Consider the following 18,648-nt stretch of genomic DNA (forward strand, 5'->3'; position numbering starts at 1 on the left):
ACTATGATTTTCTAAGCCTAAAGGTTTTCAATGAAATCATTTAACTGGAAGAGTTTGAGAACAGGATGTATTTTGAAGGATTGAAGTGAGGAAATAATAACATCAGGCTGATGATGATTTTCAGGGAGTCTAAGAATTTCATCACTGCTAATTCCCACACAGTACCCCCCATTACTTTTAAATAAATGCCCTACTTTTCATGATGTGAGGAATGAAAAATTAAGGAATAACCTGGGGTTTTCTTCAGCCCTCCTGACAAATAGAGGTGCATTTTATCTGTTTACCACTTAGCTGCTCTCAGCAATTACTAAACACCAGCCCCTATCTCTGTTTGCCTGACATTCTCCTTCAATCAAGATTGCTCAGCACATTTATTTTACTTTAAAATGTGTGAAATCTTAATCTGAATCCTCCAATTTCTCTAAATGGCTGAAACAAGTGTCCCAGTTTCTGGTGATACCAATTCCCATTAAAATTAAAAAAAAAAGCCCAAAACTCAGACATCTGCTGAGGGGTGGAGGGACCTCACTCATCTTTCTGTAGTGGAAGAGGTGTTGATCCTTTATCCTTTCTGAAAATGAGAATCCACTTGGAGAGCAAAGAGCATCAGCAAAAACTCAGTTTGTTTTGGGAGAGTGTCTGCAGCATGGTGAGAGGGACTGCAGCTCATTGCCAGACCAGAACATTTCCAAAACACAGCTCTGTGCAGTCTTTTTAAGTAGATACACATTCTCATTTCCTTAGGGAAATGCACTTAAAAGGAGGTTTCTGCAGTGGGAAGAGAAGGGCAATTTCTAAGGCTCAGAAGAAGGAGAAGAGGGAATAAGAACTGCCACCTAAGCTTCAGATGGAATTTTCCTGTGTGGCAGTTTGCTGTTAGATTTGTTGAATCCCAAGTTTCTGCTTTTGAACAAAAGGATTACCTGTGGGGTAAAAACTTTTGTATTTATGGGGTGATTTTAAAACAGACTCAATGCCAGAATTTCCTGTACGTGTGTAACAATGTTAAAGGGTGAACAGCAGGGACTAAATCCAGGAATCCATACCTGGACCACAGTTCTGGCAACATTTTAACTTCAGTAAGGAATCCAGGTTGGTAATTTTGTTTACATCACAGATGTAAAGTGAAAATCTGACCTATGTAAAGTCCTGAAGCAAAATACAAAAAGAGATTAAGTTTATCTAATTTCACATTTCGCATTTTCTTGCTGTCTAAAAAGGCAGACTTCCAAAAAAAAAAAAAAAAAAAAAAGAAAGAAAATACAAAACAACAAGTTTAGAAGCATTGGTGAACCTGAATGAGGTTTTGAATTCCAAAGCTGGCTTGTCTTCCAGGCTTGGGAAAAAAGGTGCAAATCAGTGTGCAAACCTTCAACCCTGGGCAAAACTCAGTCCTAACCGGTAGATGTAAAACAGCCTCGTGCCAGAGACTCTGCCTGACCTCCCCCTGTTCTGGGTCCTGCATGTAGATAAATATACTTTGTTAGAGGTCTGTGCACCACACAACTTCAAACCCAACTAGGCAAGACACAGAAATTAAGCAAAACTCTTGTTTTACAGATGGGAAGTGGAAGTCCAGCTAAATACCTGGTGAAGTTCATGCAGGAAGCTTGTGCTCCCCCTGAGAAGTGAACTTCATTTTCCTGAGTTCTTATCCAAAGTACCTACCTAGTGCCCAACTCCTTTTTGAAAATTAAGAACAGTTTTATTGAAAGATGGCAGTGATGATGCCCAAATATGATTGGTGTTTCTGAGAAGGTTCAGTCTAAGCAGACCAAGAATAAAGATACAGGCTCAGAGAGATAATAAAGTGAATCATACGTTACGTGAATAACAGGAATTAGGTCCTCTGAGTACAACTACTCTGCTGTGCTTTTTTTTCCCCTGTAGCTTTTGCTGTACTTTTGGGATTCCTTGGAGACTCAAGACCTGGAAACTCCCATGGACCAGTGCTTAGAAAAGAGCATAAGAATCTTGAGTAGCCTGAGTGCAAAAAAGGCTGGGTTTCTTACAGTTTCATTCTGAATGCGGACCGTATTTTATGCCAAATTCCTACAGATTTGATTACTTTAATCCAGCCCGTTTATACTTTAAAGCAGCTCCTTCATGTGCATTGTTTTCTGGAACCTGGGTGTTTCCAAAGCACAGCTCATCTTGTGTGGCAGAAGTCGTAAAAACTTCTACTTTAACTCCCTTAGTTACAGGTCTTACAACTGATGAGTCAAGCCTACAGCTTGCCTTGACTTCAGAAATGCTCCTGGGCTTTCAAGAGCAGCCCTTAATCATCAGCTGCTGTCAATAACAGAAGAAACATCCTTGGTGAGACAGGGTCCTCCCCTGGTGTGGTGGAGCTCTACAATGAGGGTAAAATTCACCTCCTTGCACATGTCCCCATCTCCTGGTGACCTCCCAAGGCAGCTGGGGACCATCCTGAATGTTACAACCCTCTGGACAAAGTTCAGGGTGTTGATCAAAGTCTGGGATGTTGATCTTTCTCTAATTTACATGCAGAGCTCTGGGTGCCTTTGTGCACATGTTGGTGGGGAGGGTGTGCTATAAAACACACTCCACTGTTCCCACTTCTCCCACTGGCAAGGAGAGGAGGGAGCAGGCACATGGCAGTCCTGTTGTTAAACAGTGCTGAGGGCATCTGGATAAAGCAGTAGTAAATGGGGTACAGAAATCCATGAAAAGTGTTGGAACCCTGGAAACTGAGAATTTCAGACTTTCTGTGCTGACAGGCACTGACCCCCAAGAGAACTCTGCATTTCACCTGAGGCTGTGCAGAAGGCTTCCAAAATGGAATGACAGAACTGGGATTGTGGGTGTGGAGTTTGAATAGAAGTGTGTGATATCACAGGGGGGTAAACTTAAAGTTTAAGGGTTTAGAATATTAGTAATATATATATATAGCAAGATGGAGGTTTTAGGGCAGAGGCTGGTCCTTCTTCACCTTCTTCTCCATGGGTTTGGGTGGTATTGTATGATTGGATAAAAGAAATCCTCATTGTGGGGCATGGGTGGTTGGTCATTGGGTTAAAAATAAAAATAATTTAGGTGTAATTTCTTAATTGGACAGTTTATCCTTAAAAGGCCTTGTAGAGAGAGAGATGGGGCTCCACTTTTAGTTTGTTAGAGTGAAGTGCTATAGAACTCAGGGTTTGTGAGACTGTAACATAGATAAGAACTAACAAACTTCTGAGTCTGAACAAGAAATACAGTCTTGTGCATTTAATCCTGACCTTGGAAAAAGAAAAAAAGAAGCAAAGAATTGGCAGAAAAGCTGAATTTCTACCTCAGAGTCTGCCCCACGACGAATCCTGCTCGTGCCACTGACTCACACGCCCAGGCAGAGGCTCTGCAGTCAGAAAATTAGAAAGAAGAGACCTCAGAAGGAAATGTCAGGGCAGTCATTTTCTCACAGGACTCTTCCTGGCAGCTGGAGCTGGTGGCTCTGGGACAACACATTGGAGTTTTGCAGGGGGATTCCTGCGGAACGGAAACGTCCTCACAAGGATCATTCCCCTGGCTGTGCTCAGTCCTGTGGGAAACTCTTACCCTATGACGAGTTCTTCTAAACTAGATGGGATTTATATTTATTCTTAAGTTGTCTTTTATTTTTGGCAACTCCCCCACTGCTTGGCTTGACATCTCAGAAACAAGACCCTTCAGATTCTCAGAAGCCAGAAATGCTGCTGACAAAACTAATTCAGAACTGTCCTCGTCAGCTCTACTCCCTTTTCTTTCCATTCACTTATTCCCTCCTCTGCTAATTCTGGAACAGTTTTGGGGTACATAAAAGTAATTAAGACCATGTTGCTGGGCATACATAATCCAAATGAAGAGAAGAAAAGACCTATCTGCTTAACCTGATTCTACTTCTAGTTCTTGAGGTTTGGATTTTGCATGGTAAGACTTAGAGGCAGTGCTGAACAAACCTTGTAAAACAACCAAAATTAGGGGCCATAATTCTGAATGTATTTTGGGTTTTTTGGGGCACCTTAGATTCGTGTCCAGAAGATTTTATTCACTCCTCTAAATTTCAGTCATAATTTATTTCAGCTATAATGGCTCTATGGCTCATGGGGCATTGAGCTGCTTGTTATAGGCTTCTCTTATATATATATATATATATATATATATATATATATATATATATATATATGCTTCTTTTTTTTTCCCCTTTCCCTGCAGTTGTTGCAACCTCTGTCTAAGACCTAAGAATGAGCCTGGATTCATTTCTAATTGCACAGCTTCATGAGAAAGAACAGACTTGCCAGCTTGCCTAGTGTCTCCAGTGATATTTCTTAGTCTCATTAATCCCTGGAACTCTATTAATGTGAAGTGTACTCACACACTAGACCATTCTGCTGATTATGTGCAGCATATGGAGAGATTTTAGATCAATATTTTCATTTTAATGGTTGCTCCCTTTTGGCAGGAACAACAAAGGGTAAAATCTGCCTCTGCTATATGGAGTGATTCCACACACTGACACTTTTCCAGACATTCCAAACAGAAGCACAACCCAATATTTTGCTGTATTTTGTTCTCCACTTGACCCATAAGTCCTCCAGTTTCCAGGCAAGGGTGAGAATTTGGTAACTCCAGGAGTTAAAATCCCCACCAGACTCTTTAATTGCATTCAGTACCAGCTAGAGAAAAATTAAAGGACTCTTTTAAAATATCAAGTTTAATTCTCTCCACAGTGATCAAGGGTGGGTTAGGAGCTCAGAATTTAGAGTTCAAATTTATTCCAATGGACGGGTGGTCTTGATTTTTATGTTAGAGATGTGTTTTCTCATGCCTGTGAATAGTAAAGAACAATTAAAACAAGTTAAAATCATTGAACTCTCCTTCCCACTGTAGTTGAACTTGGAAAAACAATGTTCAGTTTTGAATTTTTAAAAGGTTAAAGATATTTCTGTTCCATTTTTACAGTTGTTGGATTTATTTTTTTTAACAATCTTTAATTACTTGCCTGGCGTTGTCAGGCACAGAGCCATGCAATGTCTAGTATTAAAAACCTCTTGGTAGATTTGATCCCATACCCCCGAAAAACACCCAGAACTGAGGGTTTTAAGGGAAAAGACAGTCCTTCACTTTGTCAGAGCATGCCAGAATGTCTCTGGGGTGATCCCAGATCATCTGTCAGGGGAAACAAAATGAGTAAATTCCAGTGCCTTTCTGCAGGGGTCTGAAGACTGTGAATTTTCTCCTTTGGCAGTGAATTTTACACAGGCAGACCCTCCAGCCTTATTTTGTGCTGTGAAAATGCTGTTGGATTGTTCCAGCCCCTCTGCTGTAGCAGAGGCACAGCACATTCTGCCTTGGATGGAACCTGGGTGAGCAGAGGCTGTTTGGGCAAATCATCTCTCCCCCATCTCCCACAAGCCTTTTTTCTGTGTTCCATTTTTACATCTGAGACATTTAGGACACTCTCATCCGAAGACATTCCTGCTTTTTGATAATTGAGCACCTCTTGGAAGCAGAACCCAACTCCTGGGCAAGCAGTGGCACAAATGGAGTGGGGACAACTCCTTCCTCCTGAATAAATGCCATTAATGTGTGGGGAAGTGAGGTGGTGATTCGTGTCTGAGCACTGTGGGCCAGCACAAAGCTTTTAAATGCTAAGTTTAGGCTAAGATTGTGACAGATAACCAGCCTGGAAGATGGGATGCAGAGCAATGTGGGAATTCTGACACAGACTAGACTTCCAGTCACTGAATATTGCGTAACCTGAGATAAATAGAAATCTTTGTTGTGAAGCTTAAAAAAAAACCTCCTCAGGATGGGATGCTTGTTGAACATAATGCTGCCTAATTTTGACTCTGTCAGCTGTCAAATTCATCTCCTCATTTAAAAGAAAAAAAAAGTTAAATAAACCAAAGTTTATGAAACATATGTTTGCATTTAAAACTGTTTTGCTGTTCACTCTGAGAGGACTTTGGAGACATGGCCTGTGTTATAATACCACTTCCATTAAACATTGGAAGCTCAACTTTTCTTACAAAAAAATTCACACAAACATTCTGCTCTTAATCCAAACAGAGGGGTTATGAACTGAACCTTCAAACAGAAAACTTTCAATATTTGGCTTCTCAGCTCAGTAGCACCAATCTGGGATGCCAACCAGCATGCACTGTCATTAATAATTGTTGTTAAAAAAGGTCCTAAAGGCAGAATACCCAGTGCATATAGCTTGTCTGCTTTTTTAACCAAATAAGGGAACAGGGCATTTCACTGTTTATAATAGCAACATGAAATACAATGTTTCAAACTGTTAAAGAAAACACTTTTAAACTTTTCCTGCCTATTTCCAAGTTTCTTCAGCTTCTAAAAAAAAAAATAAATGAAAAAAAAATATAACAAAACTGGCTACAGCCCTCTGGCAGATTTATAGAAACCTCAGTTTTTCACTTTTCAAAACACTTTAACAAAGCTCCAGAGATGAACAACATATCACCCAAGTTCTGGCAGCTATGCCGGGATTGTACACACAGTTCCCAAAGAGTAAACACACAAAAATCAATTCCAGGCAATGACAGAAAGCGGAACTAATTAAAGACTCCAAAGCAAAACAGATCATTTTCTAAGACAAACATGTCAATATTTATCACACAAGTGAAGCTGGTCCTACAGTGAGTCTGGTGGTATTTATAAACATACAGCTGGCACAATAACATCTTGGTAATTATAAAATGAATGTTAATAAAATACATATAAATACTTAAACCCTACACTAGGCAACCCTTAAACTGCTGCTTTAGCCTCTTACCAAAACTTAAACTTTAGATTGTTTGACAGCATCCTGAAGTTCTTTAATGATTTGTTACTATCCCCTCTTACCATTAAAACTCTTGACTTAGCCAGAATTCCTTTTGATCACCCCAGTGGAAGGAGGCAGATTCAAACCACAAAATCCTCATCACACATCTCTCTTCCCTGCATTTTCATCCCTCTGAGAGCTCAGGAGCTGCTGAGCAGAGCTCCCCTGGGCTCTCCTGTGATGGTGCCGTTCCTGCCCGGTGCTGGCTACCCCTTCATCCTGCTGGGGGCTTTCTTGGCACCAGACCCAGGCCACAGCAGCTGAAATACATAAAATATAGGGTTTTATTCCCTGCTCCCAGTCTGGGTTATGGAGTGAACTGAGACTTTAGGTCAGCAGGTGCTCACTGCTCAGAAGCGAGGGCAATGGCGTGCAGGTAGGAGGAAAGGATGTTTTCCTCCACCCTGACCAAAACCAAGAGAGCTATCAGCATTTCTCCAGCTTTGCAGGGCTCAGGGTGATGGTGGTACAGCTCTGCCAGATGAGGTTTTTCTCATCAGCTGAGTGTTTGATGTTCAAAATCAGCCATGCACTCCCAGAAACCACTGCTGCACCTCCCTTTTTTCACAGCCAGACTCCTTTAAGGCAAGGAGTGTGTGTTTATCAGGGCTTGGTGCTGTTTGTAGCACAGGAGCAGAGCCACTTGAGCAGGAGGCAGCTCGTCCCTCTGTCACTGGAATGGTCTTCTGTGTGCTGGTGGGGAGAAGGGATGAATGTGGCACTGGGGATGAGTTTCATGAGCTCTGTGCATTTCTCCACCCAGGTTAGCTGCACCTCTTAACTCCCTGATGGGTTTTATTCTCTAGTATGCCCAAGATTTCTAGCTGCTTCTTGGTTTTGCACATATCATGCATATATAAATGCATTCAGGAAGCACTAATTCCTTTTAAAGGACAGCTCCAGAGCTGATGGATGGAAGCCAGCTTTGCAGATCAAAGTTCCTTTTCCTCCTCAATACAAACAGAGTGCTGCAAAATGAAGGGGAAATCTGCAGCACACCTGCACAGCACAGAAAAAGAAACAGCACCATGGCTCAAAAGCTTTACTTTTGAGCTTGAGTTTTGCAGTTTGGAAAGGCTAAGGTACAATTCCTTCCTATTTTTTTTTTTTTTATTATCTTGGGTGGAAATTTAAATGTAACTGCAAGAAAGCCAGGTTGTATTCATCATTTGACTTTATTTCTACTTGGTTGGTTAGTAAGAGAGTTTCCTGTCTGCAGGAAAGGTCTGTGCTTTGGAAAGAACTATTTATTTCAGGTTGATTGAAACACTATATGCTGTATTTGACAGAGTGAATGAAATAAAGTTCAGGAAGTTTTTGTTGCTGCCTGAAAGGAAATTTTATCAAACCTGACATTCATGCTGTTAGAAGTTTCAGTACTCACAAAGGGCCATGTTTTAACTTTTCCAACTGATTCCAGTTCAGGCTGTAGTGCCACATCCAGTAGCATGGTTATTTATGATTTTATAAGAAACTCTTTGCCTTTTTCTGAGCTGCCTCCTGCTCTGGGCCATCACTAAAGTGTGTTTGTTGTCATTGAGAGATTGCTTGAGGAACTGGCTCAGCTGAACAAAACCCCAAGTCTTCTTTCTTTTCTTTTCTTTTCTTTTCTTTTCTTTTCTTTTCTTTTCTTTTCTTTTCTTTTCTTTTCTTTTCTTTTCTTTTCTTTTCTTTTCTTTTCTTTTCTTTTCTTTTCTTTTCTTTTCTTTTCTTTTCTTTTCTTTTCTTTTCTCTTCTCTTCTCTTCTCTTCTCTTCTCTTCTCTTCTCTTCTCTTCTCTTCTCTCACTCAGATAAGTTGTCTGGGTTGTTCCTCAAGGGCTTCCAGAACCACAGTTCAGAGGAGGGAGTGAGTGCAGCAATAAATGGCCCAGCATGTACAGGGAGAGGGATGGATTGAGCCAGAGTTGGCACCAAAAGTTGTTCCTGTGGAGACATAATTGCTGTCTGATTTAATTATTAAGTATGGACTACCTTGTTTCATTAAATCAAAAATCCCAAATCTCCAGAGAGGGAGATATATTAAGTATATATCAGTATATACACAGCTCTGCTTTGACTTAAGGATATATTAAATATTCTGGGTGGATAAGAAACAGACATTTGGTGTGAAGGCTAAAAATCCCAGGACAGCTTTGGCAATGCCAGAGGCTGCTCTGGTGTCCTTGGAGAGCTTCCCTGGGGCTGTGCCTGGTTTGGATACTCTGCAGGGAGGGATGCTGAAGTCATGGTTAATGTAAGACACCTAGCAATGGCATCTCAGCACTTTTGGGCAAATATCTGCAGCTAAAAGAGGCGACAAATGAAAGGAAGGCAAAAAGAATAAAACATATTTATGTGAAGAGAAAAAGAGAAGACAAACCTAAACACAACTGCAGGAATAATAACCCCAAATAAGTCAAAGCACACTGAAGACCTGAACAAAAGCATCAGGTGATGGTGCTGAGTTTCAGTGAGGGAGCTGATTGCTGAATATCCCAGCACTGTCAGACAGGAGCAGCTCTGCCTGAAGAGATGTTGTGCAGCTCAGCACAAGCAAAACTCCTGCTCTGGAACAAGCAGGAATTCATGCTGCAACCAACACACACACAGAGAAATGCTGGGGGCATAATGCAAGCAGGACCTCTGGTATTTTTGGAATTGAGCAAAAAGAGAGAAAAAATTGAATTAGGCAACTGTTGGACACTCCTAAACTCACCTGCTCCTCACCTCTACTCCATCCCAACATCTGCCTAAGTGATGGAATAAAAAGCCCCTCACACACCTACAGACTTCATTGCAAGGGCTGGTAAGTGCAGTGGAAGCCCTGATGTCAAGGTTGGACAATCCAGGCTTTGGTCCCAAGTTTGCAGAAGTAATGGCTCTGCTGTCAGTAATGCACAAGGTAAACATTTATTTTTACATGTGGATAAAGCACAGTCAAGTTCACTGACTCCTATTCACAAGAAAGGTAAGGGTGGGAAAAGGATTCACACCTTATGACTCCCTTCTCCTGTGTTTTATCCATAAATCCACTTTTTAGACAGGGGATCCTGCTGTGTTTGTGATGAATGTAAACAACACATCATGTCTTCAACATACATACATATTTATTTTATTTATTTATATTTTATATCTATCTATATCTATATCTATATCTATATATATTTAATATCTATTTTTATATATATATTTACAAAGCCCAAAGAGTTTTCCCATTTTGGAAAGCACTGATAAACAGCTTTACCTCCATTAAGCAGGTAACAAGCACAGCAGTGAACAGGCAGTTCATAACCTAGGTGAGCACAGAGAATGGGAAAAGCAGCCCTGTGCAGGTCCAAACACAGGCAGTTATCAGGAAGATCTCAACCATGAGATCTGTGTCACTGCAGAACCATTTTCCCAAGCAGAATAACAGGAGCTTGGAACCTTCATACCCGGACCATCATCTCATGGATGGAATAATCCACCTCTGTATGGTCTGACTACACAGAAAAGGCATTTTTAACTCCATGCAGGGCTCACCTGGGATTTTAAATGAGTTAAAACAGTTTAACACTCACCAAAAAAAAAAAATCCTCCTTTGTGATTGCTACCTGCTGACTTAAGGAATCCACCTAAATGAGCTCTCAGTTAGGGATGTCTCCCTCAAGACCTCATGTTGACCTGGAAAGTGTTAATTCCTTTGAAAACTCGTGGCACCAATGTTTGTTTAGGCTGGGAAGAGGGAAGGGCTAGATGGATAATTGCCTTGAGAGTTAGGAGGACATCAAAAAATCCAGGGAAAACAAGAGTTCACGTAAGAAAGCAGGAAACTCCTCGGGAGGAAACCCTCAGTATCTGAAGTCAAAGAGGAGGAAAAAAGAGAAGAAAAGTTAGGAAAAGTTAGAAAGAAAAACACTCTGCCAAAGCCATTCCCTGAAGCCCAGAGGAGCCTTGTTTTCATTCATTGCTCTTAATGGTGGCATTCCTTGGAATTCTGCTCCCCTTTATGAGCAGCAGTGGGAGGATGAACAGCAGAGATCTGTCACCCAGTGAACCCCCAGCCTCACCCCATAGCTTGGGTGGGGCTGGAAAAGCCCAGCAGAGGCACAAAGGTGATGGAGCAGGGCTCAGGTGGCCCTTTCCTCACACCTGGAGTGCTCAGGTGGCCCTTTCCTCACAGCACAGCTCTGCTCTCAGGGTTTGCACCGTGCTGGGGCTCCTGCTCACTCCCAGCACTGGGAAAATCCCCTTGGTCTGGGTGTGCAGACACCCAGATTTCAATAGATGGGATCATGATGCATTCAGAACTTTCATATCTTAGTCTAAATGTCAAAACTCCCTTTCTAGTCAGCTTTATCATGGAAACACAAATTGATTGAAAAAGGGCTGGAAATTTTAGTAACACAAGCATAACTGATGTTTCTAGAGTAAAAAAAGAATCAAAAAATCGAACAGTCCTTTGACTCAACTTTGTATTTTAGGGGCTATTTGGCATCTTTTAGCTTCAAGGCTGGATTCCTCCTTTGTAAGACCATGGACACAGGATTCCTCCTTCCTCAAGAACCATCTGTGGTGGGAAATAATCCAGATACTAGCTAGTAAAAGAAATGAGGCAGCAAGAGGTGCACATGGCAGGGATTACTTTCACAATCCTTTCAGATGAAGGCATGATAAAACATTGCATTACTTTCCTTTCTTTTTCCTTCAAAATCTGTCTCACTTGACAAGGCTATCAAAAGTTGTAACAAGTTGGGGTTTTGGGTTTGGTTTTTTTTTTCTGATTTATTGTATGGGAAACGTTTTTTTCTTGCTCCTCTGGCTTTTTGGTGCCCCCTCGTGTTTAAAAGAACGTGATAAAGATCGATTGCATCTGTGTGTCTTTTAAGATGCAGAATTCATGGAGAAGAACTTAAATAACTCTGCCTGAGACAGGTGTGAGAATTAGGGCATAGGGAAAAAAGATACTTTAAAAGCTTTTTTTCCAGAATTGAAAACAGAGTTTTATCTTGTAATTTTTCAGGATTGTTTTTACAAATGTCCAGATGTTCTCAAAGCCACTGATAAAATAAAGGTATTTATAAGTTTGTAAAAGTGCATTTTAAAAAGTATTTTAAAATATTCAGAAAGAACACTGAGATTTCTTCTCTTTATTCTGTTCAGGTTTATTGTCCATATTCAATCACTAAATAATACTCTTCATGATCTGATGGTGAAAGATATCTGAGGACTTGTTTTCTGGTAAAAATATTTTAAGGTGTGTGAATTGTTGGGTGTGCAGGTTTTACGTGGGAAGAAGGAGAGAATGAGCCACTGGAAATTCTCCTGTGTCACTGGTCCCTCTCAGACCTTCTGCCAAGTCCCTCACCTCATAGCTGCTGATATCCTCATCCTCAGGGTATGTGCTGGCATCTTCCCAGAGGAATTCAACCTGCTGCTAAGATAAAAGAATTTATATATATAAAAATATATATATAAAAGTATATATATATATTATATATATGTGTGTGTGTGTGTATAAATATATATAAAAATATATACATAACAGTATATATGTATATATATGTATTTAAATATAATATTTTATATATTTTATATATTTATATATATAAATATATATATTCTAAAATATATAAATATATTTATATATTTATAAATATATAAATATATAAATATATTTATATATTTATATAAATAAATTTATATATTTATAAATATATAAATATATATTTTAAATATATAAATATATTTTTTAATTTATTTTATATATATATATATATAAGAACTTGGTTTTTACCATTGGAGTAGCCAATAATATAGGCCAAAGAATTATTACATCTGTTGAAAACCCTGTGTTTTGAAAGGGAGCATTCAAGAGCTGCTCTTGAGAAGAAATCACCAGAATCAGCAGAAATTTGTGTGAATTTTGGTGTCTGTTTCCCACCTTGACCTACTTAAATGATGCACACAGAACTTCCTGAACCCACTCAAATTCACTTTTCACTTGTGGTCAGCAAGAGGCTGCTGTGGTGGGAGTTCACCTCTGAGACAGAAAACTCCTCCCTGCGACTCTTGGATCGCAGTCCCGACAGAAATAGCAGCAGGACACCCTTTCTTTTCTTCTTGCAGACAGGTTTGGAGGGGAGCTACCAAAACATTCTCCCATGACAGATTCACTCCTGAGTGGTGCAATTAAAAAGATTCATTAGGATTCCACGGAGAAGGTGGCATTAGAGCTGAAGGAATGGCCTGGATGTCACAGCTGCCCTGACAGGAGCCAACAGCTCTTCAGAGGAGTTTGATTTTGGATAAGTCACACTGAATAAGACACAAGGATTTTGCAAACTTTTTTTATCACATCTTTTTATCCCTCCTTGTCCAGCCCTCCCCTCTTATTACTAAACCTAGCCCAGGGCTCTGGGCTTTTGTGTCACTTTGGTTTTGCCATCCCCTCTGGCTTTGTTTGCCTTCCCACCCTGATTTTTCCTGGAGCTGTTGGGATCACACAGGACCCAGTGCTGGCTGCCTGCTTTTCAAACACCAGTGTTTGCTGCAAGTGCTGCATCTTTATGGCACCTTTGTGTGTACAGTAACAAACGGCCTGGCTTTGTTAATCCTGATTAGCCATCTGGATATAGACAGGCTACTTATATTTACAGATATAATGCAGGAAGGTATGCAGGGCTCAGCCTCACCAGGAAACAATCACTGCTGCATTATTTTATTTATATGGATCCAAAGCACAATACAAAAAGGTCTATATTCTTTCCTGGATGCATTTGATATTCAAACACATGCATGTGAGGATGCAGCCATACCTGATTACCCCACCAGGACTCAGCTGCTGCAGGTGATGCTCTCTCTTGCTAAGATCACTCTCGGGGGTGTGATTTCATATCAAAACATCCTTCAATTTTGTCTCTGCTTCTTCTTTTCAGTACCTTTCCTGCAGAAACAGAGGTCTGAGGCTGAGAAAGTGAACACAGCTGTTCCTTTAACCAGCTCACCACTCTCACAGTTTCTCATGCAGGCCATAGGTATCTGTGCTTTGGAAAATATTGGTGAATGTCTCTGAACCTGCCTCTGACTCAGCCCTGGGCTGGAGATTCTCAGCTCATTGTCCTCTTGTTTCCAGGGAGTCTTCACTGAGATCGAGATTCAATGATTCAATCAAGATTTCATGATTCAAGTGTTTAAATCACAAACACCTTGGAGATAAACTGTGGATATTAAAAAAAAAAAAACCAAACAATGAAACACACAAAAAGATGTAACCACCAGTTGCAACTGAATATATGAAAGTAAAGAACTTAAACCTACATTTCAGTGGCAGTCTTATATGGAATTTCATTGGTGATGTCTCAGGGAAAGACTTTACAATATTTCTAGGCAATTGCTGCATGCAGACCACTGAGAGCTGCACTGCCATAATTCAAATCAGAAAAAGCAGATATATGAGTGAAATATTATCCAAATATTAGAGCAACAGGTTCTTTGCAGTTATACCACAGTCTGGTGCTGTTGTAGCTTCAGGTCTGCACTCATTTACAGAAGCACAAATTTGCTGCTTTTTGTGACGTTTTCAGGAAAGGGAGATCAGTCTGGGCTCCTGGCTACTGAGGAGTGGATTGGACAAGGAGCAAAACCCCATGGGCTGGGTCTCTGGGGGTGATCTCTGCTCTCCTGGTGAGCAGAGGGCCTCATGGATGGGCTGAAGAACCAGCACCTCCTTTGGCAAGTGCTGTCAAAACTCTGAGCTTCACAGAGTCTCTAATCTCCAGTGGATAACAAATCTTGAGCAGGTTTAGTGGGTACCTGCTGATAAGGAAGGGGAATATGAAATATTTAGGTCCTGGCATGTGAAAGCCATCACTGCTGGTGGCAAAACTCCCATCACAGTTAATGAAGTGTTAAAGCCTTGTCTCTCAGTGGGCTGCCAGTGCGTGCAGGATGCTGAATATGCTGCAGAATTACTGCAGCACATGGGGCTGCAGCCTCCCAGTACCCAAGCCACTTAAAGTATTAACCTGACTCACTGTCAGTCCCTCCTTGTATTTTACAGCAAAAGGCTTTGCTGCCTCAATTACAAATGGTGAATCCATTGCAGGCTCAAAATGAATTTGCAGTAAACACCTGGACTAAATGTGTATTGAGGGAGATGATGCCTCCTATAAATGCAAAGAGTGGCAGGTAGAGTCACAAGTAAATGCTTCACCCTTTCTTCCTCCTTGTGATTCAAGTGGCTAAAGCTCTAAAGCTCTACAGGTAACTTCTGCTAAGTGGTTTTGCATAATTTTTTTAACATCCATTGCTGAAGACCAAAGAGACAGAAGTAGGCTGTAGCATGCTGGAAGGTGGAAACTCTGTGGGCTGATTTTTGCTTTGGACTGTACAACCAAAGGAAAATGGAATGGAATGGAATGGAATGGAATGGAATGGAATGGAATGGAAAGGAAAGGAAAGGAAAGGAAAGGAAAGGAAAGGAAAGGAAAGGAAAGGAAAGGAAAGGAAAGGAAAGGAAAGGAAAGGAAAGGAAAGGAAAGGAAAGGAAAGGAAAGGAAAGGAAAGGAAAGGAAAGGAAAGGAAAGGAAAGGAAAGGAAAGGAAAGGAAAGGAAAAGGGAACCCATTAAGAACCATTCTGGTTTTTTTCTCTCATGGTTACCTGAAGATTCAGTTCAAGAACGTAATCAATTTGTGCTGCTGTTAGTCACAAAGATCAAAGAGCAGGGAACACACACTGCTGTGTCTGATGGAAATGGCCACGGAACAATAGCAAGAAGTGCTTGGAATTAGGGGAAACTTTTCTCAGTGCATGGGTAATTTTAAGCACAGCAACAGAATCCCACAGGAGATGGAGATGGATGATGGCGATCTCACCCAAAGGAAACCCACATCAGTTTGGCTCGGTTTCAATCAGCTTTGGGATTGAGAGGGCTACTCAATCCAATGGCAGAGGGTCTAAAAGAACGGGGAATGGGCTCCGTTCCCCTCCTGGCCGGCGCAGCTGGGGCACGGCTGTCAGACTTTCCTTCCCCAGCAGCCGTGACTCAGGCGGGCTGGGTCAGAGCCGCTCCCGGGAGCGCAGCTCGCAGCATCTCCCAAACCCATCCCAGAGGCTCCGGGCTCTCGGCTGCTGCTCCTTTCAGCTGCAAACGCACAGGGAAGAGTGGGAGGTGCCTCCAGCTACTCGTGTAAAACGACACTCGGAAACTTGGGCAGCATTGATGGGAAAACCCGGGGTGTTTCCCAGATTCGCGGCTGACAGCAGCTGGTGAAAGTATTTAGCAGGGACCTAAGAAAGGGAATAGTCCTGCTCCTCCTGGATATTACCATTTACAAGCAGTAACATTTTTTCTCACTGAGCTTTGCAAAATGTTAAATCACATTAAAATTAAATTACATTAAATTAGAAGAAAAAAAGCAGAGACTGCTCACAGAAGTAACAGACCTAAATGAGTTCAAAACAAACAGAATCGTCCGTGCTTTAGGTACTTGAGCTCCACATAAATGCTGAGTGCTCTAGAGCCAAAAGAACTTGCCATACTCTGAGGTCCACCGCACTGAGGACCCACTGTCTGTCAGGGGTAAGCAGTAAGGAAAGGAGATTAGAAATAGAACATCCTCACAAATGTCCCTCCAACCATCAGAGCTTCGAGAGCTTACAAAGCTGAAAATTACAGCCAGACTCCTTTGTACAGTAGACGCCTTTGGAGCATTTTTTGGTAAATATTTCTCATCCCTTTTCAAAAAAAAAAAAAAAAAAAGCTTCTGGCTTAACTTGTATCTCATGACAATGTAACAATGTTCTGTATTCTGTGTATAGTTTTGTTCTGTTTGCTAGTATATAGTAATGTACTTAATAATCCTATGGTTTCAGTGCATTACATGGCAAAAACACTCATCCTATTTATTTAATCTTGCCACCTGCTAATTCCTCTGGGCATGCCTTAGCTTTTACACTGTGACTTATCACTCTCTGTTTACCTTTCCTGCGTTGCCTGTGTTTTTAGGGCTCTCTGGAACCTGATTCCATACAACATATCCTCTTTTATTTCTGCCTGTGAGGCCAGGGCAGCCAGGGAGCGTGCTGTGTGTGGCAGGGAAGGTGAGGGGCAGGGGCAGTGCTGCTGTCACAGCCAGGGTTTGTTTCACCATCATGTGATTGTGTTCACGCTGCTCCCCGTGCCTGCCAGGGATTTGGGCTCTTATCTCTGGGTGCCCCAGCTGAGAGCAGAGCTGCAGTGGATCCCTGCCTGCTCTGAGCGCCCCTCAAAAGTGTAAAAGACTTCAGGAAAATAGGAAAATAGTCCTCCAAGGCAGAGGGGTGGGTGGCTGGTTTGCCATTCGGGGTGGTGGGGCAGGTGCCACACACAGGCATTTCCCCAGAGCACCCTGAGCACACAGAGCCTCCACTCCAGAGCACAGGAGCCCAGAGCTGCATTATTGTTGTTCAGAAGGCACACAATCCATCTCACAGACTGTAAATATTTCCAGCAAGAGCACTGGCTGTGGGTGTGGGTGCCAAGCCCCGCTGTCGCCTTCCTCGCTGCTGGGAGAGCATTTTTGTTTTATTGCGCAGACAGAGGGTTCTCCATCCCCTCGCCATTCTTCTCACAAGTACGTGTTGAGATGGCATGCGGGGTTTATCACAGGCTGAGGAAGAAAACTGGAGCTGGAGCCTCTGCTTCCTGTCATCCCAGCAGCCTATTTTAGCTCGTGGGGCTCTTGAGAAGACAAATGCTCTGCGCCTGTTGGAGCCTGAGCAGTCCCACAGAGCAGCTCTGTCACCTCAGGTGAGTGGTCCAGCCTTTGTTAACCCAATCACAAAGCCCTTATGTCCATGCAGAGGAGGGAATATGGACAGGAATGGTCAAGGGAATATTGGCAGGTAAAAGGAATGGTGTGGGGAAGCAGTGGAGGGGGATGGAGGTCAGGCAGGCTCTGTCCAGACTCATGGTTTCCCTGTTACCTTTACAGCAGTTTCCAACAATGGGCTTCTCCAGAGAAGCTAGAGGATCTGCCAGAGCTCATCTAGGGCTGTGGGATGGGAATTTGGTGTCCTGCCTCTCAGTACTACAGGGTGGAGCACAGGTTCCACACTGCGCTGAGATTTTTCCATTTCCACTCAAATCTTGGCCATGTCAGCCCAGGACCTTATAAAATAATACCAGGCAATTAATGTATTTTAATTTTCAGAACACCAAGATAAATTATTACTCATTAAGACTTAAACACCTCAAATGAGGCAGTAATGTCAGCTTTATTTTTTTTTCAGGTGTGAAGCTGGAATACACACCTGAAAACACATTTTAATTCTCAAAATCCGACTTATCAGACAAAAACTTCCTAAAACCTGCTACAAAACGATGTCATCAATCTGCTGATCCACCTCTGGCTGGGCTTTTGAGTAGGGAAAGCCTACTTTCCACCAAGAAACGTGACACTTCAATGATGAAGGCCCTGTGCATGCATCCAGGCTGAATTCCCACCCCAGCTCTATCCAGCAGATGCTCATGGAGCTTGTGGTCATGACGAGATGGGATGCTGGAATCCAGCACGATTCCCAGATCTCTCTTTGTGTCTCACATTTGTAAAACAAATATATGTGTTGGTCCCGTGCCCACATTTGGGTTTGTGGCAGATCTCCATCCAAAATAAATTAGTTACAGGCAAAGGGAAAAGAGCACGTTCCCAAGTGCCTTTGATCTGGGGGTTAAGTGGGCTGGTGAGTGAGGCTTTGGTGCAACACAATCTGCTCGCCCCTTCCCCTGCTAAATTAAACCCAGTGATGCGCACTTTAAAAATAGTCCCACCCAAACTGTCCCAAAACCAGCCCAAAAGTTAAAATGGAGGGGAAAA

This window comes from Camarhynchus parvulus, chromosome 5 (genome assembly GCF_901933205.1).
Source record: "Camarhynchus parvulus chromosome 5, STF_HiC, whole genome shotgun sequence".
NCBI classification, from domain to species: Eukaryota; Metazoa; Chordata; class Aves; order Passeriformes; family Thraupidae; genus Camarhynchus; species Camarhynchus parvulus.